This window comes from Gekko japonicus, unplaced genomic scaffold, assembly GCF_001447785.1.
Source record: "Gekko japonicus isolate JY-2015 unplaced genomic scaffold, Gekko_japonicus_V1.1 scaffold291, whole genome shotgun sequence".
In the NCBI taxonomy this organism is placed as follows: domain Eukaryota; kingdom Metazoa; phylum Chordata; class Lepidosauria; order Squamata; family Gekkonidae; genus Gekko; species Gekko japonicus.
In genome coordinates, this window is record NW_015175978.1 from 854,435 (window position 1) to 879,325 (window position 24,891).

The following is a 24,891-nucleotide window of genomic DNA, read 5'->3' on the forward strand; positions in this document are numbered from 1 at the left end:
GATTGTATTTATACCCCGCCCTTCACTACCCAAGGGAGTCTGAGAGCGGCTTACAAACTCCTTTCCCTTCCCCTCCCCACAACAGACACCCTGTGAGGTAGACAGGGCTGAGAGAGCTCTGACAGAAATGGCTCTTTCTCAAGAACAGCTCTGAGAGAACTTGTGACTGACCCAAGGTCACACCAGCAGCTGCATGTGGAGGAGTGGGGGAATCGAACCCGGTTCTCCCAGTTAAGAGTCTGTGCCCTTAAACACTACACCAAACTGGCTCTCTGGGTCAAGTAATTAGGAATGCCAGCCTCCAGGTGGGGCCTGGGGATTTCAGATCGTCTCCCTCCTGACTACAGAGATCAGTTCCCCTGAAGAGAATGGCTGCTTTGGAGGGGGGGGGGGGACTCTGTGGCACTGTGCCCCTCTGAGGTCCCTGTCCTCCCCAGGCTCCGCCCCCAAACCTCCAGAATTTCCCCAACCTGGAGCTGGCAACCCCACCCCCCACCAGTGGCCAGGGGCCCCCGGCCTAGGGTTGGCCCCACAGGATTGTTAGGAGGAGGATTCGGGGGGGGGGGAAGGGAACCACGCAGCTCCCATCCCCCACAAGCTCCGTGGAGGCAGCAGGGCTGGGGGGAAATGTGGTCACTGATTCATCCTGAAGCAGCCTCATATCTCCAGGCGACAGACATGCCCTGGGTGGGTCTCCATCCTCCCGCAGAGCGCACCATCTTCCTGTGGAGTTTCTTCTGGGTAGATGTGTCTGAGCGTGGGAGAGGGGAAGGCCACACGGCGGGTTTGGCCGAAGGAGGCAAGACTCGAACCCGGGACTCGGCAGCGGGCCCCTCCGCTGCTCCAACCCGCCGACAGTGTTCCCTCTAAGCTGATTTGGTGTGAGCTAGTAAAGGTAAAGGTTCCCTTGCTCAAAAGCCAGTCGAATCCGACTCTAGGGTTGCGGTGCTCATCTCCGTTTCCAAGCTGAAGAGCCAGTGCCGTCCAAAGACGTTTCCGTGGTCATGTGGCCGGCGTGACTAGACGCCGAGGCGCATGGAACGCTGTTACCTTCCCACCGAAGCGGTACCTATTTATCTACTTGCAATCTCTTGCTTTCGAACTGCTAGGTTGGCAGGAGCTGGAACTAGAGACGGGAGCTCACTCCGTCTTGCTGCACCCGGGTCTCGAACTGCTGAACTACTGACCTTCCACAGCCTGCAGTTCAGCGTCTTAACCACATGAGCCACCGCAGCTCCATTGGTGTGAGCTAGCTGACCGTTTTTTAGCCTCTGGCTCTGTAATGTATCCAGTCCAGACCGCGTGGCCGGCTTGGGCTCCACGCGGTCAGGCACAAACGTCGCGCTTCGCTCCAAGAGACAATGGACTATGCGGATCCTAGCCCGCTCCAATCAGGGGGCTAGGTTCCCGGCCGAGAGTCTATGGGACTCTCGGCCACTGTAAATAACCTATTGGGAAGTGGGGTGTGTGTTTTGGGTGGCGGTTTCTTGGGGGATATATGCTGGCCTGCGAGCCGGCCAAAGTCGTCTTGTTCCTGATCGAATAAAGTACGCTTTGCTGACATCGCTCTCCGTCTGTGTACTTTCCAGGCTCGCACATTTGTGTCCTCGCTCAGGAAGGAATGGCTCCAGAGCTAACTAATTTCTGCCGCAGCCAAATGGCTCGCTCACCACTTTAATGCCAGTCGCTCACAGAGTAGAATTTTTGCTCACAGGACTCCACAGCTTAGAGGGAGCACTGCCCGTCGAGGTCCCTCCATTTCCCATTCCCAGCCGGCCTCTCCCCTCTCGTGTATAATTCAGCAGCATGGAAGTTGGAAATCCTGCAAAGTCAGCCCCGGCTAGAATCAAATGTGTGTCAGGAAGCATTCCAGCAGGGAAGGGGGGGGGGGAGAGACTGGCTGCTCCGGGGGCTGTCGGCCCCTGCAGCTCATTTGTGCCCCTGCCAGCCCCCAAGGAGCCCGTCCCGCGCCCGGCAGAGCCAGGCCAGGCCGGGCCGGGCTGCCTTTCCACTCCGCTCTCCTTTTCCCCCGCTGCAGACTCCAGCTGGGACGACCCATTCTGGTTGCTATGACTGCAATCTGCTGGAAGGCTTTGGCTGGGGAATAATGCAAGCATCTCTCCCCTTTTTCTCTCTCTCTCCCTCTCTCTCCCTGCCTTGTGGCTCTCTAGGCCTCTCCGTCCAGAGCTCGCACTCTCGCTCTCTCCGCCAAATGCCACTCGGGTCTCCCCGTGCTCCTTCGGTGGCAAAAACAGCCCCGCGCTATCCTTCTTCCAAAAAAAAATATTATTATTTGCAAATGTTCAGATGGCTCAAGGTTAGCCATGTGGCAGCTGGCGCCCTCCGTGCCCGCCATCTGGATGAGGGAAAGCGGGGCAGGCCTGGCTGGGGGTGGGTGAACTCGGAAAGCAGGAGGCGGTGGAGTTTTGGCAGGGCAGAGCCGAGCCAGGCGTCGCTGCCACCCCCCATCGGGCCTACTTGATACTCAGGGCATACCGGAGAGGTTTTCGGAAAACCCGCAGAACCATTTGAGCCAAGGGGCCCCTGCAGGGACAGCGGCCAAGTCTGCCCCGCTCCGACTCACGGTGCTGCACCCGTTGTCACAGAGGCCGTGGCCTGGGTCCCAGCCGCGTAGACCCCGCGGGTCCCCTCGCCTGACTGTGGCCGCTTGGTTCAGCTTGGTCCTAGCCAACAGCAGCCCCACGGGGTGGGGTGGGGGACTTCCCCCCTATGTTAAAGGGCCAGTCCGCTTCAGTTTGGCGTCGTGGTTAAGTGCGTGGACTCTGATCTGGGAGAGCCGGGTTTGATCCCCCACTCCTCCACTTGCACCTGCTGATGTGACCTTGGGTCAGTCACAAGCTCTGGCACAGCTGTCCTTGAAAAAGAGCCGTTTCTGTCAGAGCTCTCTCGGCCCCACCTGCCTCACAGGGTGTCTGTTGTGGGGAGGGGAAGGGAAAGGAGATTGTAAGCTGCTCTGAGAGTACTTTGGGTAATGAAGGGCGGGGTAGAAATCCAATCGCTTCTCTTCTTCTCTTGCTTCAGCTTTCTTCTTCTCCTACCAGCCCCCCCTCCCCATTTCATATCCCCAGCTTCACACCTGGCCCTTGAAGTAAGCCCCGCCTCCTTCTCCTCTTGTCCCTGCCTTGCCTCACAACACCTGGGCCCAGAAAGCCATTGCAAAGGTGGCCCTGTTGCTGAGGTGGCTGCAGCTTTCTGCCCTGGTTCCCAGCCTTCTCCACCCAGGCGAGTCCTGCTGCTGGGTCCAAGGGCCTGCCCTGTCAGGCAATTGGTTTCTGGGTAGCCTACCTTCCACCCTTGGTGGCTATCTTTTTCTCGTGGGCACTCCACGAACTTGCCGAGCGGTCAGGTTAGAACGGATAAAAGGAAGTCCTTCTTCACCCAAAGACTGAGTAACACGTAGAATTCACTGCCACAGGAAGTGGTGGCGGCTACAAGCATGGACGGCTTCAAGAGGGAATTGGATAAGCATATGGAGCAGAGGTCCATCGGTGGCTATTAGCCACAAGGTATAGATAGGAACTCTCAGTCTGGGGCAAGGGATGCTCTGTATTCTTGGTGCTTGCGGGGGGGGGGGGGGCACAGGGGAGGGAGTTCTAGTGTCCTGGCCCCACTGCTGGACCTCCTGAGGGCACCTGGTGTTTTTGGCCACTGTGTGACAGAGTGTTGGACTGGATGGGCCATGGCCTGATCCAACATTGGCTTCTCTCATGTTCTTATGAGGGACCTGGATAAACATATGGAGCAGAGGTCCATCAGTGGCTATTAGCCAAAAGGTACAGATAGGAACTCTCATTCTGGGGCAAGTGATGCTCTGTTTTCTTGGTGCCTTGGAGGGGCAACAGTGGGAGGGCTTCTAGTGTCCTGGCCCCACTGCTGGACCTCCTGATGGCCCCTGGTATTTTTGGCCACTGTGTGACACAGTGTGTTGGACTGGAGGGGCCTTTGGCCTGAATCCTGATCCAACATTGGCTTCTCTTATGTTCTTATGTCTGGGGCAGTGATGCTCTGTCTTCTTGGTGCTTGGGGGGTCACAGTGGGAGGACTTCTGGCGTTCTGGCCTCGCTGGTAGATCTCCTGATGGCCCCTGGGTTTTGGCCACTGTGTGACACAGAGTGTTGGAATGGATGGGCTATTGGCCTGATCCAACATTGGCTTCTCTTATGTTCCAGGAGAATTGATCTCTATGCTCTGGAGATCAGTCATAATGCCAGGAAAACTCCAGGCCCCACCTGGAGGTTGGCAAGCCTATGGCAGCCCTTCCGACCCATTTGCATGGTGCTGGATGTCAGGGCCCATAGTCACCTCACTTTCCCCTGTACGTCCCTTTCCCCTTTCCCCTCTTCTCTCTTCCTGGCAGCCCCTGCATCCTCTCCTCTTCCCTGCTTCCTTTCCTCCTTCCCAGTCACCAACCAAACCTGCATTTCATCTGCTCCCCATCTTCCCGCTGTATTTGTTTATTTTTCTTCTCTGCCTTTCTCTGCAACGGGGACTCAAAGCAGCTTACATTATTCCTGATTTTCACAACAACCCTGAGAGGGAGGTTAGGCTGGGGAAATGTTGCCGGCCTCCAGGGGGTGGCAGGAGATTGCCCGGGATTACAACTGATCTCTGGTCTGCAGAGATCAGTTCCCCTGGAGAAAAATGGCTGCTTTGGAAGGTGGACTTAGTAGGGTTGCCAGCTTTGAGTTGGGAAATACCTGGAGATTTAGGGTTTGGGGAGGGGGGAAGGACTTCGGAAGGGTATCACAGCGTAGAATCCACCCTCCCAAGGAGCCATTCTCTCCAGGGGAGCTGATCTCTGTCACCCGAAGATTAGTCCTTATTCCAGGAGATCTCCAGGTCCCACCTGGAGGTTCAAGTAACGAATAAATATACACTGCAAAAAAAACACACCACCTTTTGTAAATTAACGCGTTCTGTTTATAACCATCGTTCTATAAAGTGCATTGTGTGTGCTATTATAACATCCTTGTCAGGTACATATTATGTTCAGTACATTCAGTGTAACAATAACGTTCAGTTCATACCATTTCACAACTACCAGTCAAGTTTTGCATCGGTATTTTAGAAGTCAAGCCCCAACGGGAGTCTCCAGAATGACACGCCCGCTTCTACTTGCATGAAGTCTTCAAAAAAAAGGGGGGGAAGCTTTCATTTATAGGTGTGTTGATCAGCGGTCATTTTCTGCAGGAGCGCCCCGGAGCGGTGCTCCGGCAGTAAGGAGCCCAGGCCCTGCCCACGGACTCAGGGAGGGGGAGATTTAAATGCGGGTTGGCTGGAGACGGGAAGGGCAGGGAGGCAGAGATGCCTGCCTTTCCCCCTGAGCCTCTCCGCTCAGGGAACGGGGGGGGGGGTTAAACTCATTTGCATATGCCTTAACTCGTTTTAAACATGCCTGCCCTTTGTCAGGGGGTGTGGCATATGCAAACGAGTTGTGCAAATGAGCTCCCACACCTCTTTTTCTAGGAAATGACCCACTGGTGTTGATGCTTCTTGCCGGTCCTACAAAAGACACATTGTGCAGCTAAGATTCATGGACGGAGCGCTCCTGTCATTCTCAAGGCAGAACTTCCGGGGAGGAACAGGAACTCGGTCCTCTGCACGCCCTGCCCCGTTCCCTCTATGAACATGGGAACTCTACGGCAACGATACCACATTGTGGTCCCTCCCCTCCCAGAACTTGGCCCTCCCCCGGCTCCATCCACAAACCTCCAGGAATCTCCCAACCTAGCGTTGGCAACCGTAGATGGGAGGAAGGGAGGCATCCGTTCTGCTGGAATGCCTCCCGAGCCAGCACCCAGCGTCATGGGCCGCAGCCGCCGCCAGGATGAGTGAGAGAGGCGAGCCGTTCGATGAGCCATCGAGTGGATCCGTGAATTTCGCCAGGCTCCGGTTTCCTGGCCAGACCCTCCTCCTGAGTCGCAGAAGTCCCCGTAGGAGCCGGGCTGTAGAAGCCAGAGCCCCGTGGAGGAGCCCGAAGAGCTGGCGCGCGGCCTGTCCCGTTCTGACTCATGCGCTCCGAATGCTGTTTACCACAAGTGATGCCATTGGGGATGGGGGGGGGATCACATTTGTCAGCTGAAAACGGGCAAGCCTTGTGCGTTGTGTTACATTAAGCCCTCCTGGGGAGGGGGAGAAAAGGAGCGGTGAGTAAGCGTCCTCAGATGGCTAGCACTGTGCGCCACCCCCAACCTTCGTTGTCGAAATGTGCATTTCTCTACCACCTGCTTACACACACACACACACTTTTTTTATTTAACTTCCACCAAGCTATGATCCAGTCTGTGTGTCACGCCACTCTGACGTCCTGAATAATAGTGCAATATTTAGGGCTGGGGTGTCAAACATGTGGCCCGGGGGCCGGATCAGGCCCCTGGAGGGCTTCTCTCAGGCCCTCAGATGAACTGGCTGTCTTCTGCTTCTTCTTCCAGTTCTGCTGCTGCTGCGTCATCGTAGGTTTTGCAGCTTACAGATACACACCTGAACAGCAGACTCAAGATTGCAACAGCACAGACATTTTGATGCAGTAATTCAGAGCCAGAGGTGTCAGTTATCAGACACTGTTAGATAAAGAAAATATTGCAAGAGTGCTGATGTTTTAAGCATGTTTTCATTTTAAGTAAAAAAAAAACCCTTTGTGTTTGTGTCCTTTATAAAGTTTATATCTCCGCTCCCTGGCATCACATTTTATGACACACGTGGCCCGGCCCAACGAGGTCTCATTTATGTCAGATCTGGCCCTCATAACAAATGAGTTCGACACCCCTGATTTAGGGTTTCAAAGGATGGGGTGCTCTAGTGTTATGAAGCGGTTGGGGGTCAGGTAAGTGCCGTACAAGACATTAACACTTGAAGCTGCCTTCTACTGAATCAGACCCTCGGTCCATCAAGGCCAGTATTGTCCACTCAGACTGGCAGCTGCTCTCCAGGGTCTCAGGCCGAGGCCTTTCCCATCAACTACTGCCCAGTCTTCTTTGCAGCTGGAGACGCCAGGGATTGGACTGGGGACCGTCTGCACACAAGGCAGATGCTCTGCCCCTGAGCCACGGCCCCTCTCCTCATAAGAACATAAGAGAAGCCAGTGTTGGATCAGGCCAATGGCCCATCCAGTCCAACACTCTGTGTCACACAGTGGCCAAAAATACCAGGTGCCATCAGGAGGTCCAGCAGTGGGGCCAGGACATTAGAAGCCCTCCCACTGTTGACTCCTCCCCAAGCACCAAGAAGACAGAGCATGACTTGCCCCAGACTGAGAGTCCCTATCTATACCTTGTGGCTCATAGCCACTGTTGGACTTTTGCTCCATATGCTTATCTAATTCCTTCTTGAAGCTGTCCATGCTTGTAGCCGCTGCCACCTCCTGTGGCAGTGAATTACATGTGTCAATCACTCTTTGGGTGGAGAAAAACTTCCTTTTATCTGTTCTAACTTGACTGCTCAGCAATTTCACAGAGTGCCCACGAGTTCTTGTATTGTGAGAAAGGGGGGAAAGTACTTATTTTTCGACCGGCTGTATCCCATACATAATCTTATAAACCTCGATCATAAGAGAACATAAGAGAAGTCAATGTTGGATCAGGCCAGTGGCCCATCCAGTCCAACACTCTGTCACACAGTGGTCAAAAGTACCAGCTGCCATCAGGAGGTCCAGCAGTGGGGCCAGGACACTAGAAGCCCTCCCACTGTTGCCCCCCCCCCAAGCACCAAGAACACAGAACATCACGTGTCCCAGACCGAGAGTTCCTCTCTAGACCTTGTGGCTAATAGCCACTGATGGACCTCTGCTCCATATGCTTATCCAATTCCCTCTTGAAGCCGTCCATGCTTGTAGCCGCCGCCACCTCCTGTGGCAGTGAATTCCATGTCACCCCTCAGCTGTCGTTTCTAATTTTTTTCTACAAGAGAGGGGACAATGCGTCCCTGCCAATGGGTTACACTCTAGCAGGCCATTTAGTCCAATCCGGTGCGAAGCAGAGGGAGAAAAATAAAATGGTGCCATCTCTGTTCCCTCTAAGCTGTGGAGTCTTGTGAGCAAAAATTCTACTTGGTGAGCTACTGGCATTAAAGTGGTGAGCGAGCGATTTGACTGCTGCATGAATGAGTCTGCTCTGGAGCTCTCCTTCCTGAGCTGAGGCAAAAATGTGTGAGCCGGAGGCTAAGAAACTGTCAGTTAGCTTCCATTAACTCAGCTTAGAGGGAACACATCTGTAATGGCTCACCCAGTAACTTGGAGAAAGCCAGATATGCTGATCCAGGGGTCATTTCCTGCAGGAGCGCACAGGAGCGGAGTTCCGGCAGTAAAGAGCCCAGGCGGCGGGCACATGCTACAAGCCCTACCCCCTGCTCCCAGCAGCCCTCAGTCAGAGCAAGAAGCAGCCAGATAAGTTGCAGAGCTCCCCCCAGTCCCCTGTCCAAAACAGTCCAGTGGGACCTTTAAGACCAAGTTTTATTCAGGCACAAGCTCTCCCTCCTCTGTGAGGGCAGATCTGCACGTCCCCCCCACCCAATAGCTAGCAATCCAAAACAGTCCAGTGGATCCTGAGCGGTGGGTGTTGCCTTCTGACACACTTCCGGTGATGTCAGGGGGCGTGGCATATGCAAACAAGCTATGCTAATGAGTTATGCTAATGAGTTCCTGCACCTCTTGTTCTACGAAATGACCCCTGTGCTGATCAAGTCCATACCGCTGCCCAGTGCAGAAGAAGAAGAAGAAGAGACTGGTTTTATACCCTGGCCTTCTGTACCCAGAGGAGTCTCAGAGCGGCTTACAAACTCCTTTCTAACAATCTCCACTACAGCAAACTGGCAGAAGGAGAAGGAGAAGAGGAGGAGGAGGAGATTGGATTGATACCCCATGGCCCTTCACTACCCAAAGGAGTCTCAGAGCAGCTGACAAACTCCTTTCCCTCCCCCTCCCCACAACAGACACCCTGGGAGGTAGATGGGGCTGAGAGAGCTCTTTCCAGGACTGTCTTTGAGAGAACAGCTCCGAAAAAACTACGGCTTGCCCAAGGTCATCCAGCAGGTGCAAGTGGAGGAGTGGGGAATCAAACCCGGTTCTCCCGGATTAGAGTCCGCGCACTTAACCACGACACCAAAGTGGCTCTCCAAAGAGGCAGGTGGGAGTGGGGTGGCTCTTTTCTGGTGTCATACAGTGTAACCCTGAAGAGTACTGGGATTGGAGACCCAGCATAGTGAATAGGCTCTTGTTTACTGGCTTACATCAGGAACGAAAGACACCTTGGCCGGGCAGTGCCCAGTTTATATGTGTGCCCCACACCACACCCACACACACCCATCACCCGTGATTGGCTCTGTTTACAAGTCAACACCTTAATAGCTCTACTCTTGGATCCGGGTGAACCCATTGAAGCGCCCTAGGATCCAAAGTGGCTATTGTCTTAGGATCGAAGGTCTGAAGGTTTGTCGGACCGCATGGCCAGACTACCGCCGTGGAGGCCGTCTTATTGCAGCTAATACACAACAAACCCTGAAGGGGGTAGTGAGTTGAACCACACCTTCAGGGGGTTTGTTATGATGACATATAAAATAACTGCTTAAAGAAACAGGGACTGGGCTTGTGGGTGTCTTGGACTCTGAGGACAATGTCCCCCTGCCCCCAGGGGGTGCTACACATCCCTTTTGAGCTCTGAGCCAGTTTGGTGTCGTGGTTAAGTGCGCGGACTCCAATCTGGGAGAACCGGATTTGATTCCCCCCTCCTCCACTCGCTGCTGCTGGATGACCTTGGGCAAGCCGCAGTTCTGACAAGAGCTGTCCTCGAAAAAGAGCAGTTTCTGTCAGAGCTCTCTCGGCCCCACCTACCTCGCAGGGTGTCTGTTGTGGGGAGGGGGAGGAAGGGGAGATTGTAAGCCGCTCTGAGACACCTTCAGGTAGTGAAGAGCCATGGGGTATAAATCCAATCTCTTCTCTTCTTCTCCCCTCCCCGAATTCTCCCCTCCCAAATCTCCAGGTATTTTCCTATCCAAAGTTGACCATTTTGGCTGCGGGGGGGGGGGGAGGGGGGAAGAGGGAAAGCTGATGGGGGCGCAAGAGGGGAGAGGAGGGGGGCTTGTTTGTCAGGACAGATGGCGGGAACGTGAAATGGGAGGGGGGAGAGGCCGGGCATCAGGAGGGCACGAGAGGGAGGGCTGCTGCTGCGGGGGTGATGGAGGGGCCGACTGGCCGGCTCGGTGTGCCAGGGGGAAGTCCCCCCGCTTGTATCATTAAAAATCGATGAGAAACTGCCCTGTTTTTCAACAGAGCCTCCATGCCTTTAATAACTGTATGACAGGTAGACATTCAGCAGGTAGAACCTTCTCCAGTACAGCATCTCCATGTTGGGAAAAGCTTTCCCTGACATAAGAACATCAGAGAAGCCACTGCTGGATCAGGCCAGTGGCCCATCCCGTCCAACACTCTGTGTCACACAGTGGCCAAAAAGACCAGGTGCCATCAGGAGGTCCAGCAGTGGGGCCGGGACTCCAGAAGACATCTAGTCCAGCATCCTCTTACACAAGAGCCAACCAGTTCCTCTGGAGGGCCAACAACTAGGCATAGAGGCTGAGCCCCCCCCCCCCATAACTAGCAATCCAGAACAGTCCAGTGGAACCTGAGTGGTGGGTGTTTCCTTCTGACACACTTCCGGTGATGTCAGGGGGTGTGGCCTATGCAAATGAGTTGTGCTAATGAGCTCCTGCAACTCTTTTTCTACGAAATGACCCCTGGATGCCATACAATGTTCCCTCTGAGCTGTGGGTTCTTTTGAGCAAAAATTCTACTTTGTAAGCTGCTGGCATTAAAGTTGTGAGCCAGCGATTTGGCTGCTACATGAATCAGTTTGCTCTGGAGCCAGCCTTCCTGAGCTGAGACAAAAATGTGTGCGCCGGAGGCTAAAAAACTGTGAGCTGGCTCACACTAATTCGGCTTAGAGGGAACACTGCATTACCAACCTAGGGGGAGTTTTTGGCTGCCATCGGCTCCCCCTGGCCTCCTCCTGTAGCTGGCCTCGTGGGCAGACCTAGGCTTCTATAATTACGGTTGCCATCTCAGGGTTGGGAAATTCCTGGAGATGTGGGAGCGATGCCTGCAGAATAGGGATGCCAGCCTCCAGGAGGGACCTGGGGGATCCCCTGGAATTACGGCTCATCTCCAGACTACAGGCTTGTCCCAAATTCGGAAGCCGCAGCTGGTGCTGAATGCAGCGGCCGGGCTGTTGTTGGGTCTCTCTCCGCGAGAACGCCTCCAGCCCGCGTTGAAAGCACTGCACCAGCTGCCAATAGCATACCGAATTCGCTTCAAGGTGTTGGTGCTTACCTATAAAGCCTTTTATGGTCAGAGACCGGCATCCCCGAGGGACTGACTTTCCCCACATGTTCCCCAGAGAGCACTGCGTTCAGGGATGCAAACTTTCCTCATGTTTCCTGGCCCTAAAGAGTAGGGTTGCCAAGTGGATTTTCGCCGGGAGCAGGGGGCTCCCAGCAGGCGTCTGTTTTCCCTCGGATGGCCGTGGCCCTGCCCCCAGTGTGCCCGGCGTGGTCGCGTCACTTCTGGGTGACACGCACATCGGGGAGGAGTTCCCCCCGGGGCCCGATCTGGCAGTGGCGGGGAACGGGCCTCTGGGGCGGGGTTTTCCCCGCCCCCCGGGGGGACTTGGGAAGTCTACTAAAGAGGCTGGACTGGCCACCGCCAGGGCTTTCTCTGTGACAGCCCCAGGCTGGTGGAACGAGCTCACTTAGGACACCTGGGCCCTGCGGAATCTACTTCAGTGTCGCAGGGCCTGCAAGACGGAGCTCTTCCGCCAGGCATTTGGCCACATTTACATAAGAACATAAGAAGATAAGAGACGCCAATGTTGGATCAGGCCAATGGCCTATCCAGTCCAACACTCTGTGTCTCACAGTGGCCATAAATACCAGGTGCCATCAGGAGGTCCACCAATGGGGCCAGGACATTAAGAGCCCTCCCACTGTTGCCCCCCCCCAAGCACCAAGAAGACAGAGCATCACATGCCCCAGAGCCCCTATCTATACCTTGTGGCTAAGAGCCACTGATGGACCTCTGCTCCAGATGCTTATCTAATTCCCTTTTGAAGCCGTCCATGCTTGTAGCCGCCACCACTTCCTGTGGCAGTGAATTCCATGTGTTAATCACTCTTTGGGTGAAGAAGTACTTCCTTTTATCCGTTCTAACCCGACCGCTCTGCAGTTTCATGGAGTGCCCACGAGTTCTTGTATTGTGAGAAAGGGAGAAAAGTACCTCTTTCTCTACCTGCTCTTTCCCATGCATAATCTTATAAACCTCAATCATGTCACCCCTCAGTCGCAATGCATGGCTAGGAATAAATACAGTGAAGCAACATGTTGAATACCGGCAAACAGATTGATGACTTACTGAACCAGTCCTCGAAAAATCGTCCCTGCTTGTGATCAGTGAACAGAGCATGAGCCAAACTGGCAGGTGTTCATATGTCCCTAGCCAGGAGTAAGCTACGATGTCCATGTTTGTACAGAATGCAGAACCGTATTTAAGACTAACTGTGGTTAACAAAACAAAGTATGAATCCAGTGGCACCTTTAAGACCAACAAAGTGAAGGAAGGAAGGAAGGAAGGAAGGAGAGATTGGATTTATACCCTGCCCTTCACCACCCAAAGGAGTCTCAGAGCAGCTTACAAACTCCTTTCCCTTCCCCTCCCAACAACAGACACCCTGTGAGGCAGGTGGGACTGAGAGAACTCTAACAGAAACTGCTCTTTTTCAAGGACAGCTCTGACAGAACTATGGCTTGTCCAAGGTCATCCAGCAGGTGCGAGGGAAGGCGTGGGGAATCAAACCCGGTTCTCCCAGATTAGAGTCCGCACACTTAATCACGACACCAAACTGACTCAGAAGAAGAAGAAGAGGAGATTGGATTTATACCCTGCCCTTCACTCCCTGAAGGTGTCTCAGAGTGGCTTACAGTCTCCTTTCCCTTCCCCTCCCCTCCCCACAACAGACACCCTGTGAGGTGTGTGGGGCTGGGAGAGCTCTTGACAGAAAGGGCTCTTTTTCAAGGACACAGCTCTTATCAGAACTAGGGCTTGCTTAAGGTCATCCAGCCAGGTGCAGGTGGAGGAGTGGGGAATCAAACCCGGTTCTCCCAGATTAGAGTCTACGCACTTAACCACGACACCAATCTGGCACTTAACCACTACACTGAACAGGAGAAAACGGATACCTAGGGGGCGTGGACTGTGTGTCATTGTACCCCACTGAGGGGGTCCCTGTCCTCCCCAGGCTCCAACCCCCAAATCTTCAGGCGTTTCCCAACCTGGATCTGGCACCTCTATCCTCCAGGAGAGACCTGACAACCCTACCGGGGGGGGGGGGGGGGGGGCACGGGTCCAATGCCCTAGAGTCCGCCCTCCAGAGCCTCCAGGGGAACTGGAGATCAGTTGAAAATCTGGGCAGTCTCCAGGCCCCACTCGGAGCTTGGCAACCCCACGGCTATATTCTGCCTGGAAGGGCCCGCTGCTCGGCCGCTCAGCTGACCGTCTGCCTCCGAGCCAGGCTGTGGGGCAGGGGGGCCGCCCGAGCCTCACGTGGCTGCAGCGTTTTTGCACCGTGGCACGTTTTCTCTGGGGAGCGTCTCACTGGGCCCTGCGCCTCTGCAGCAGGAAACACCCCCCTGCTCTCTGCGCACAGCCGTGCTCCATAGCAACTGCCGTTTGCTGGCTGCAGAGAGGTCCTGCCGCCCAGGGAGCCGGGCGTGCGGGGGGGGGGGGGGGAGATTCTGGCTCTGTCAGACTGAGTCAGACCAACAGCCTTTCAAGCGCAGGCCTGTCTCCCACTGCGGCCTGTATTCGATGTGGCGGCGGGTGGGGGGAGGCGCAGGAAACTGGACAGTGACACACTAGCCAAGTCCCAGGGCTGAAGGTGCCTTTGGCCCCCTTCCGAGGGAAGCTGGCAGCTCAGAGGATGGGGGAGAGTCTTTCCTCCTGAGAGTTGGGGTTGCCACCCTCCAGGTAGGGTCTGGAGATCTCCCAGAATTTCAACTGTCCTCCGAATGACAGTCCCCCAGGCAGAGCTCTTTTTGTAGAAAAAGCCCAGCAGGAACTCATTAGCATAATAGGCCACACCCAACAGCAGAAACTCATTAGCATATTATGCCACACCCCTGAAGGCACAGCTCATTCGCATATTAGGCCACACCCTTGTGTTACCAGAAGTGTGGTCACCCAGCCACACCCACCTTTTGCTTCTTATTCTCTTTACCTTGTTTGTTGACAAAACCCAGGGCTTTTTTTTTTAGCAGGAACTCCTTTGCATGTTAGGCCACACACCCCTAATTGTAGCCAATCCTAATGAGTTTCTGCTGTTGGGTGTGGCCTATTATGCTAATGAGTTCTTGCTGGGCGTGGCCAACTTGGGAGCCAGCTGGAACTCCGTTCCTGTGCGTTTCTGCCCAAAAATAGCCCTGCCTCCTGGAGAAAAAATGGCTGCTTTGGAGGGGGGAAGTCAACAGCACCAGAGTGTGCTGCGCTCTTTTAGTTACGCTTCCCCTGAAAAAATTAGGTTCTCAACTTGGGAGTTGTCTGTGTTGTCTTTGACTGGAGATTCAGGCAAAGCTCCCTCTAAGCTGTGGAGTCTTGCGAGCAAAAATTCTACTTTGTGAGCGACTGGTATTAAAGCTGTGAGCGAGCAGTTTGGCTACTGCGTGCATTAGTTTGTTCTGGAGCCCTCCTTCCTGAACTACGACAAAAACCGTGTGCGCCGGAGGCTAAAAAACTTTGAGCTAGCTCACACTAACTCAGCTTAGAGGGAACACTGGATGCAGGTCACTGACATTACTGGGAACGTGTGCAACCCTCTGCAGCTGTGCTTGGAGAAAGCTGACCTGGGCCACAGGTAGAGGTGCTCGGTACTATCCAGTCTAGACTACTACAGCGCACCCTTTGTGGGCCTTCCCTTGAAGACGTTTTAGGAACTGCGGTTGGGTCAAAATAAGGCAGAAAGGGGGTCTTACGGGAACATCAGGCCCGTGTGGCCAGAGTCCCACAGGCAGTTTCCAGTCTTTTCCTGAGCCCAAATTGAGGGGCTGGTTTTGACTTCGAAAGCCCTAAAGGGCTGAGGTCTGGAATGTCTGAATGACGACCTCTTACTGCATTAACCATGCATGGGAGGAGCCCATGGCTCAGTGGCAGAGCCTCTGCTTGGCACACGGAAGGTCCCAGGTTCAATCTCAAGCATCTCCAGTTAAAACGACCAGGCAGTAGGTTGCCTCCCGCTGCAAAGTCTTCCTTGACGGTCTCTCATCCAAGTACCAACTCTGCTTATCTTGTGAGATTGGATTGGGCTCTACCATACCATTCCACATCCCCTGCTACAGTAAGATTCTTCAAACCATGTTATGGTTTCTTGGGTTGTTCCTCTGGCTGGTGGAATCCCTTTCCCCAGGAGTTGTGATTCGGCCTTTTCCGTCAGGGTTTCCAGTCCAGAGCCAGTTTGGTGTCGTGGTTAAGTGCACGGACTCTAATTTGGGAGAACCAGGTTTGATTCCCCCACTCCTCGACTTGCACCTGCTGGATGACCTTGGGCAAGCCATAGTTCTGGCCAGAGGTCATTTCGGGGGGGAACGCGGGGGAACGCAGTTCCCCCGGGTGAGGTGCAGGGGGGCGGGGCACATGACGAAGCCCCGCCCCCTGCTTCCGGCTGCCCCGCTTCCAGCCCTCATTCAGCCAGGAGGAGGCAGGAGAAGAGGGAGGGTAAGTTGCTTCCTCCCTGCCTCTCCCTACGCCTGCCTGCCTGGGGCCAGGGAGGGCCTTGGCGGGGCTTCCTCGCACCCCTGCTGGCCTTGCAGGTCCACCGTCGGGCCCCTGATGTCAGGGGGTGTGGCATATGCTAATGAGTTATGCTAATGAGTTCCCCTAGCTCTTTTTCTATGAAATGACCCCTGGTTCTGGCACTTCTGTTCTTGAAAAAGAACAGTTTCTGTCAGAGCTCTCTCAGCCCCGCCTACCTCACAGGGTGTCTGTTGTGGGGAGGGGAAGGGGAAGGAGTTTGTAAGCCGCTCTGAGACCCTTAGTAAAGGGCGGGGTATAAATCCAATCTTTTCCTCCTCCTTTTTCTGGTATTTTTGCATTTGTGTGTGTGTGCGCATACATGCATGCGTGTGTGTGTGTTTTCCCTGTGCCTGGAAGCCATGGCAACCTCTGGCGACTCCTACTGGGGCACAGAGGACGTTCAGAGAAGTGGCTTGAGTAGTCAGGGTCAGGACACACACACCCTTTTCTGTAGAGCTTGTGGGCAGGACTAAACATTAGAAACAGCATTGCAGTTACAAAGGTGTGTAAATGCTGTGCTTTAATTACTGGGTGTTTAGTTTGCATTTTGTATGTTATGGGCCCCGGTCACACGGAGAATTTGCTCCGTGAAAGGCACGAATGTCGGGCAGATTTTCGGGGCACAATCAAGTTGTAGGACTCTCTTTCGGCTCTGCTCCTGCAGAGTGCAGGGGGGTTGGACTAGATGACCTGTAAGGTCCCTCCCAACTCATAGAATCATAGAATGTTAGAGTTGGAAGGGACCTTGCAGGTCATCTAGTCCAACCCCCCTGCACTCTGCAGGAGCATAGCTGAAAGATAGCCCTACAACATACCCGAAAGATGGTCGTCAAACCTCCGCTTGAAAACGTCCAGCGAAGGAGCATCCACCACCTCCTGAGACAGACTGTTCCACTGCTCAACCACTCTTACAGTTAGGAAGTCTCTCCTGATATTTAGCCGGTAACGACTCCCTTGTAATTTCCACCCATTAGATCTAGTCTTGCAATCCGGAGCAAGAGAGAAGAGATCTGCTCCATCTTCTACATGACAGCCCTTCAGATACTTGAAGACTGCAATCCTGTCCTCTCTAAGCCTTCTCTTTCCCAGGCTAAACAGACCCAACTCTTTCAACCTTTCCTCATAAGACTTGGATTCCAACCCTCTCACCACCCTGGTTGCCCTCTTCTGGACACGCTCGAGCTTGTCAACATCCTTCCTAAAATGTGGTGCCCAAAACTGGACACGGGACTCCAGGTGAGGCCTGACCAGAGCAGAATAGAGTGGAACGACCACCTCCCACGATCTGGACACAATGCTTCTGTTAACGCATCCCAAGATTGCATTAGCTTTCTTCGCAGTCACATCGCACTGCAGGCTCATGTTTAGCTTGTGAACGACCAGAACACCCAGATCCCTTTCTCATGTGCGGCTGTCAAGCCAAGTCCCTCCCATTCTATATCTGTGCCTTTGATTTTTTGTACCTAAGTGTAGGACTTTGCACTTCTCTCTATTGAAATTCATTTTATTTGTCTCAGCCCACTGCTCCAGCCTATCTAGATCATTTTGGATCCTGCCTCTGTCTTCTTCAGAATTAGCAATCCCACCCAGCTTTGTGTCATCTGCAAATGTGATAAGCATCCCCTCTATGTCTTCCTCCAGGTCATTTATAAAAACATCGAACAACACCAGGCCGAGGACCAAGCCCTGCGGCACTCCACTCGAGACTTCCCTCCACGTAGACGCAGAGCCCTTTGCGAGCACTCTTAACATTCTATGATTCTATGTTTCCCATTTTGCTTGTCACAGCAGCAGTTGGAGAGTGATTCGGCAAGAACACGACTTTATTCTTCAACTCAAACACAACTCCAACACAGGTCAACATCTGATAGCCAGAACAACACGGTTCAGGTTTTACATTGCAGTTGCCCTGCTTTTAAACATTCCCGGCTAATGTAGCCACGCCCACTGTACACATACCAACCAATAAGGTTGTTCACATAAGGACCAATCACGGCCGTTCCCGCTCAGAAGGTTTGCTGCGAAGTGATTGGCTTGTTACTTCCTGGGCTAGCAATACCATTGGATGTCTTTGGATCCTAGCCCAGGACGAAGCTTAACATTACAAGTCAATGAGATGTTTCACATACATCATGCATTCCATGGCAGCTTTGGAATACACTACAATTTGGTAGTCAGAGACAGACTGCTTCTCTGGGTGGAGGCTCCATTTACTCAATGTTTATGGTTTATCTTCCTCCAGCGGATGAAGAATTTCTTGTTTTGTTTGGCATTCTCTCATTAGCACTCATTAGCCTCTCTCTCTCTGCCTTGTGCGCTTTACGTTTTTCTATTTTCATGTGCTTGGATTACGTTTTATATCATTGTTTTAAATATTTCCGTGATATTTGTATTTGAAATGCTTTTCAAGGTCTGGAGTGGCTTAATGTTTGAAACAGCTTAGTGTTGTAATGTCCGTCACCTTGGAAACCCTGAATTGGGTGGGAAGGCGGTGAAGAAATGTTTTTAAGTGAAATCTAAAAAAACCAAGACAAAACCTATCCATCCTCTGGGAAACTGTCTAATCCCGGGGAAACCGCAGGAAGGATTCCTGATCCAGAAGAAAGAAAAAACAATTTTAAAAACTGTTACAAGAAGGTTAAAAGGAATATCGTTGGGTTCCTGGAGAACGAAACCCTCTATCGTATTTGCACACCGGGGCAGGGGGCGGACTCGGGCAAAGGAAATGATTCTTGCATAATAATTAACAATAAATAAACAACTGGGGGCGAAAGAAGAAAATACCCAGAGGATAGAATTATAAGCTAAGCTGCATCAAAACAGAACCAACAGCATGCAATTTTGTTTTCAGCATACAGGCACATTTTCTGCCAAGCGCCAACTGCCCAGTGAACACAGTGCGTTCTCCGTCAGGGGCTTTTAAAAGAAGACAAACACACCAGTCTTAAGAACAGAGTCCGACAGGCCAGGATGGTCATGTGATGCACTGTATTCTTGGTGCTTTTGCGGGGGGGCACAAGGGATGCTCTGTCTTCTTGGTGCTTGGGGGGGCAACAGTGGGAGGGTTTCTAGTGTCCTGGCCCCACTGCTGGACCTCCTGATGGCACCTCTGTTTTAGCCACTGTGTGACGCAGAGTGTTGGACTGGAGGGGCCATTGGCCTGATCCAAAATTGGCTTCTTCTTATGTTCTTATGTAAGGCCTCGGCCTCCATGCCCTGTTGCTGGCCGTCCAGAGGAACTGTTTGGCCACTGTGTGGACAGGATGCTGGACTAGATGGACCACTTGTCTGATCCAGCGGGACTCTTCTGATGCCCTTATCAGTGGGGGGGAGAAACATGCAGATCTGTCCCCGCAGAGGAGGGAGAGCTTGTTCCTGAATAAAACTTGGCCTTAAAGATGCCACTGGACTGTTTTGGACCGGGGAACTGAGAGGCGGGGCTCTGCGACTTACCTGGCTGCTTCTTGCTCTGACTGAGGGCTGCTGGGAGCAGGGGGGTGGGGCTTGTTGCATGTGCCCGCCCCCTGGGCTCTTTCCTGCCGGAGCTCTGCTCCTATGCGCTCCTGCAGGAAATGACCCCTGATGGCATCATACTTGATGTGTGCAGAATGCGACACCCGTCCTTCCCACACAGCAAATGATGACACGGGACTTGCCAGGTCCAGCGGGGTTCCCTTCTGGTTTCTGTAGAATAATCTGGTCCAGGCTTACCTCATTCCTAGGGCTGCAAAACCGCCAGGTGGGACCTGGAGACCTCCTGGAATTACAACTTATCTCCAGACTACATAGACTGCTTGTTTATTTATGATGTATATATCTAGAAGATTTGTTCCACTTCTCCCGGAGGAAATGAACATAAGGCCATAAGAACAGAAGAGAAGACAATGTTGGACCCGGCCAGTGGCCCATCCAGTCCCACAGTCTGTGTCACACAGTGGCCAAAAATACCAGGTGCCATCAGGAGGTCCACCAGTGGGGCCAGGACAATAGAAGCCCTCCCACTGCTGCCCCCCCAAGCACCAAGAAGACAGAGCATCCCTTGCCCCAGACCGAGAGTTCCTATCTGTACCTTGTGGCTAAGAGCCACGGATGGACCCCTGCTCCAGATGTTGATCCAATCCCCTCTGATAAGAACATAGGAGAAGCCAATGCTGGATCAGGCCAATGGCCCATCCAGTCCAACACTCTGTGTCACACAGTGGCCAAAAATACCAGGTGCCATCAGGAGGTCCAGCAGTGGGGCCAGGACACCTAGAAGCCCTCCCACTGTTGCCCCCCCCCCCTAAGAACAAAAATAACAGAGCATCCCTTACCCCAGAGTCCCTATCTATACCTTGTGGCTAATATCCACTGATGGACCTCTGCTCCATATGCTTATCTATTTCCCTCTTGAAGCCGTCCATGCTTGTAGCTGCCGCCACCTCCTGTGGCAGTGAATTCCATGTGTCAATCACTCTTTGGGTGAAGAAGGACTTCCTTTTATCCGTTCTAACCAGAGTGCCCACAAGGAGTTCTTGTATTGGTCGCTTTGGAAGGTGGAGTGCATGGCCTTATACCCTCCCTCAACCTCACTCTCCCAGACTACCCTCTAATCTCCATGCATTTCTGAACCTGGAGTTGGCAACCCTATTTCTAACAGGCAAAACACCAGGCGGCTTATGGTGTGAATAAAACAACAATGATTTTTTGGGGGTGTCGTGGTTAAGTGCGCGGACTCTAATCTGGGAGAACCGGGTTTGATTCCCCACTCCTCCCCATACAGCTACTGGTGTGACTTTGGGTCAGTCACAAGTTCTCTCAGAGCTGTTCTCTCAAGGGCAGTTCTGGAAAGTGCTCTCTCAGCCCCACCAACCTCATAGGCAAATTTCCCTCTAAGCTGTGGAGTCTTGTGAGCAAAAATTCTACCTTATGAGCTACTGGCATTGAACTTGTTAGTGAGTAATTTGGCTCCTGCATAAATTAGTTCGCTCTGGACCCATCCTTCCTGAGCTAAAAATCTGTGAGCTGGAAGCTAAAAAACTGTGAGCTAGCTAGTTCTTAAAGAGATGGGAGTACCAGACCACCTCACCTGTCTGCTGAGAAACCTGTATAAGGGTCAAGAAGCAACAGTTAGAACTGGATATGGAACAACTGATTGGTTTAGCACAGGGGTACTTTCCTGCAGGACGCACAGGAGCGGAGCTCCGGCAGTAAAGAGCCCAGGGGGCGGGCACATGCAACAAGCCCCGCCCCCTGCTCCCAGCAGTCATCTGTCAGAGTTTTAGAACGGATAAAAGGAAGTATTTCTTCACCCAAAGAGTGATTAACACTTGGAATTCACTGCCACAGGAAGTGGTGGCGGCTACAAGCATGGAGGGCTTCAAAAGGGAATTAGATAAGCATATGGAGCAGAGGTCCATCAGTGGCTCTTAGCCACAAGGTATAGATAGGGACTCTGGGGCAAATGATGCTCTGTCATCTTGGTGCTTGAAGGGGGTCAACAGTGGGAGGGCTTCTAATGTCCTGGCCCCACTGCTGGACCTCCTGAGGGCACCTGGTATTTCTGGCCACTGTGTGATACAAAGTGTTGGACTGGATGGGCCTTTGGCCTGATCCAACATTGGCATCTTTTATGTTCTTATGACCAACATCAGTTTCTTACCAGGCCACTTTTTTTTTTGGGGGGGGGCTTGCTTTATTGTTTAATTGTCTTAATCACATTTTTTCTGCATAAGTCCCCTAAGTAGGTAGAGACCCCTACTCTGTTTGTGGCCTGGTTTTACTTCTTTCATAATCTGTGCATTGGCCAGACATTTGAACTGCTAGGTTGGCAGGAGCTGGGGCCAGAGACGGGAGCTCACTCTGTCACGTGGCACTCGGGTCAAACTACCGAACGACAGACTTTCCGGTCTGCAGCTCGACGTCTTAACCTCTGAGCCACCGCGGCCCTTAATCAAGAAGGGATGTTATGTAAATAGCCTATCGTTGGGAGTGGGGTGTGTTTGGGTATGGCAGTGGCATGCTGTTTAAACAGGGCCGGGGCCCTGGAGTTTAGTCTTGTGCGTGGTGAAATCACTCATAAAGTAGAGCTGATCACTAAACTTGGGGTCTGTCCTCCACGAGGTTGTGGTGGCTCAGTGGTTTTAAGACGCTGAACTGCAGGCTGGAAGGTCAGTAGTTCAGCAGTTCGAGACCCGAGTGCTGCATGACGGAGTGCGCTCCCGTCTCTGGCCCCAGCTCCTGCCAACCTAGCAGTTCGAAAGGAAAAAACTGCAAGTACATAAACAGAGACCGCTTAGGTGGGAAGGGAACAGTGTTCCGTGCGCCTCAGCGTCTAGTCAGGCAAGCCACATGACCACGGAAATGTCTTTGGACAGCGCTGGCTCTTTGGCTTGGAAACGGAGATGAGCACCGCATCCCTAGAGTCGGGTTCGACTGGCTTTCGAGCAATGGGAAACCTTTACCTTTACATCCATGGAACCCACAGATCGATCGTTCGATCCAATTTATAAACCACGCTCCCTTGGAAGGCTCAGGGTGGTGTACAACATACAGCAGCATACCAACAAATAAACAGCTTAAACAGTTTCAATCAAAGCCATTAAAACAATACAGTACAGAAAGAGATGCTTAGCGTTGGTGTGGTCCCGATTCGCAGATTTAAGTCTCCGCAGGTGGGGGCCACACGTCGCGATTAGATATATAAACAGACATTATTAAAACAGACACATGAATGTGTGGATAGGCCAGGGTGCAGGTGAGGTGCTGGATGTACCTTTTTCCCAGGTAGAAGCCAGGGTTGCCAACCCGTCTGGAGATCTCCTGGAATGACAAACTAATCTCCAGATGACAGCGTTGAGTTCCCCTGGAGGAAACAGGTGCTTTGGAGGGTGGATTTTATGGTACTGTACCGCCCCAAGGTCCCTCCGCTCCCCAAACCGCGCCCTCCCCGTGGCTCCTTCCCCAAACCTCCAGGAATTTCCCAACCTGGAGTTCACAAGCCAAGAAGAAGAAGGAAAAGAGGAGGAGGAGGAGGAGGAGATTGCATTTATATCCCACCTTTCACTACCCAAGGGAGTCTTAGAGTGGCTGACAAACTCCTTTCCCTCCCCCTCCCCACAACAGACACCCTGTGAGGTAGGTGGGGCTGAGAGAGCTCTTGAGAGAAACTGCCCTTGAGAGAACAGCTCTGAGAGAACTTGTGACTGACCCAAGGTCACACCAGCTGGCTGCATGTGGAGGAAGAAGGAGAGAAGAGATTGGATTTATACCCCGCCCTTCACTACCCAAAGGGAGTCTCAGAGCAGCTGACAAACTCCTTTCCCTTCCCCTCCCCACAACAGACATCCGGTGAGGCAGGTGGGGCTGAGAGAGCTCTTGACAGAAACTGCTCTTTTTCAAGGACAGCTCTGACAGAACTACGGCTTGCCCAAGGCCATCCAGCAGCTGCAAGTGGCGGAGCGGGGAATCAAATCCGGTTCTCCCAGATTAGAGTCTGCACTCCTAACCACTACACCAAACTGGCTCCGCTCAAGAAGAAGAGGAGAAGAGATTGGATTGATACCCCATGGCCCTTCACTACCCAAAGAAGTCTCAGAGCGGCTTACAAACTCCTTTCCCTTCCCCTCCACACAACAGACACCCTGTGAGGTAGGTGGGGTGGAGAGAGCTCTTGACAGAAACGGCTGTTTTTCAAGAACACCTCTGAGAGAACTTGTGACTGACCCAAGGTCACACTAGCGGCTGCATTGGATAAGTCGGGGAATCCAACCCGGTTCTCCCAGATTAGAGTCCGCGCACTTAACCACAACACCAAACTGGCTCTCAAGAAGTAGCTCTGTGCCCTGGCACTGGAGAGACGTGACATGTGAGTCTGTCGGTGGTCTTCCTCATTCTGGTGTATAGGTGGAATAAAATCCAAATCACGTGACTCCCCCCCCTCCACTAAGCAGTGGGCCGTGCGAGCCACAGGAGTCTCTGACCATAGCCTTGCATGTTTCAAAATGCCCAGAGGGTTGTGCCCAAGGAAGCAGACGGTCCGCTCCCTGGGGACAGAAGGGACAAATCCGTCTGCTCCCCACAGCCGCCCTTAGGGACATCAGAGCAAACACAGAACGCCAGTTGCGGAAATCTGTGTTCCAAAACCCACCATGAGATCGGGCTTCTGGAGAACGCAAAGGGTCCTTGGTGTCAGAGCAGGACTTGGTGTGTTTCGGTGGCCCTGGACATCTCCGAAAGAGCATACTGCCTGCACAGGCATTGTGTCCTGCTCATAAGAACATACGAGGAGCCAATGTTGGATCAGGCCAATGGTCCCTCCAGTCCAACACTCTGTGTCACACAGTGACCAAAAAGACCAGGTGCCCTCAGGAGGTCCAGCAGTGGGGCCAGGACACTAGAAGCCCTCCCACTGTTGCCTCCCCCCAAGGACCAAGGAGACAGAGCATCCCTTTCCCCAGACATAAGAACATAAGAGAAGCCAATGTTGGATCAGGCCAGTGGCCCATCCAGTCCAACACTCTGTGTCACACAGTGGCCAAAAAGACCAGGTGCCCTCAGGAGGTCCAGCAGTGGGGCCAGGACACTAGAAGCCCTCCCACTGTTGCCTCCCCCCAAGCACCAAGGAGACAGAGCATCCCTTTCCCCAGACATAAGAACATAAGAGAAGCCAGTGTTGGATCAGGCCAAAGGCCCCTCCAGTCCAACACTCTGTGTCACACAGTGGCCAAAAAGACCAGGGGCCACCAGGAGGTCCAGCAGTGGGGCCAGGACACTAGAAGCCCTCCCACTGTTGCCCCCCCCCCAAGCACCAAGGAGACAGAGCATCCCTTTCCCCAGACATAAGAACATACGAGAAGCCAATGTTGGATCAGGCCAATGGCCCATAAGAACATAAGAACGTAAGAACATAAGAGACGCCAATGTTGGATCAGGCCAAAGGCCCATCCAGTCCAACACTCTGTGTCACACAGTGGCCAGAAATACCAGTGCCATCAGGAGGTCCAGCAGTGGGGCCAGGACATTAGAAGCCCTCCCACTGTTGACCCCCCCCCCAAGCACCAAGAAGACAG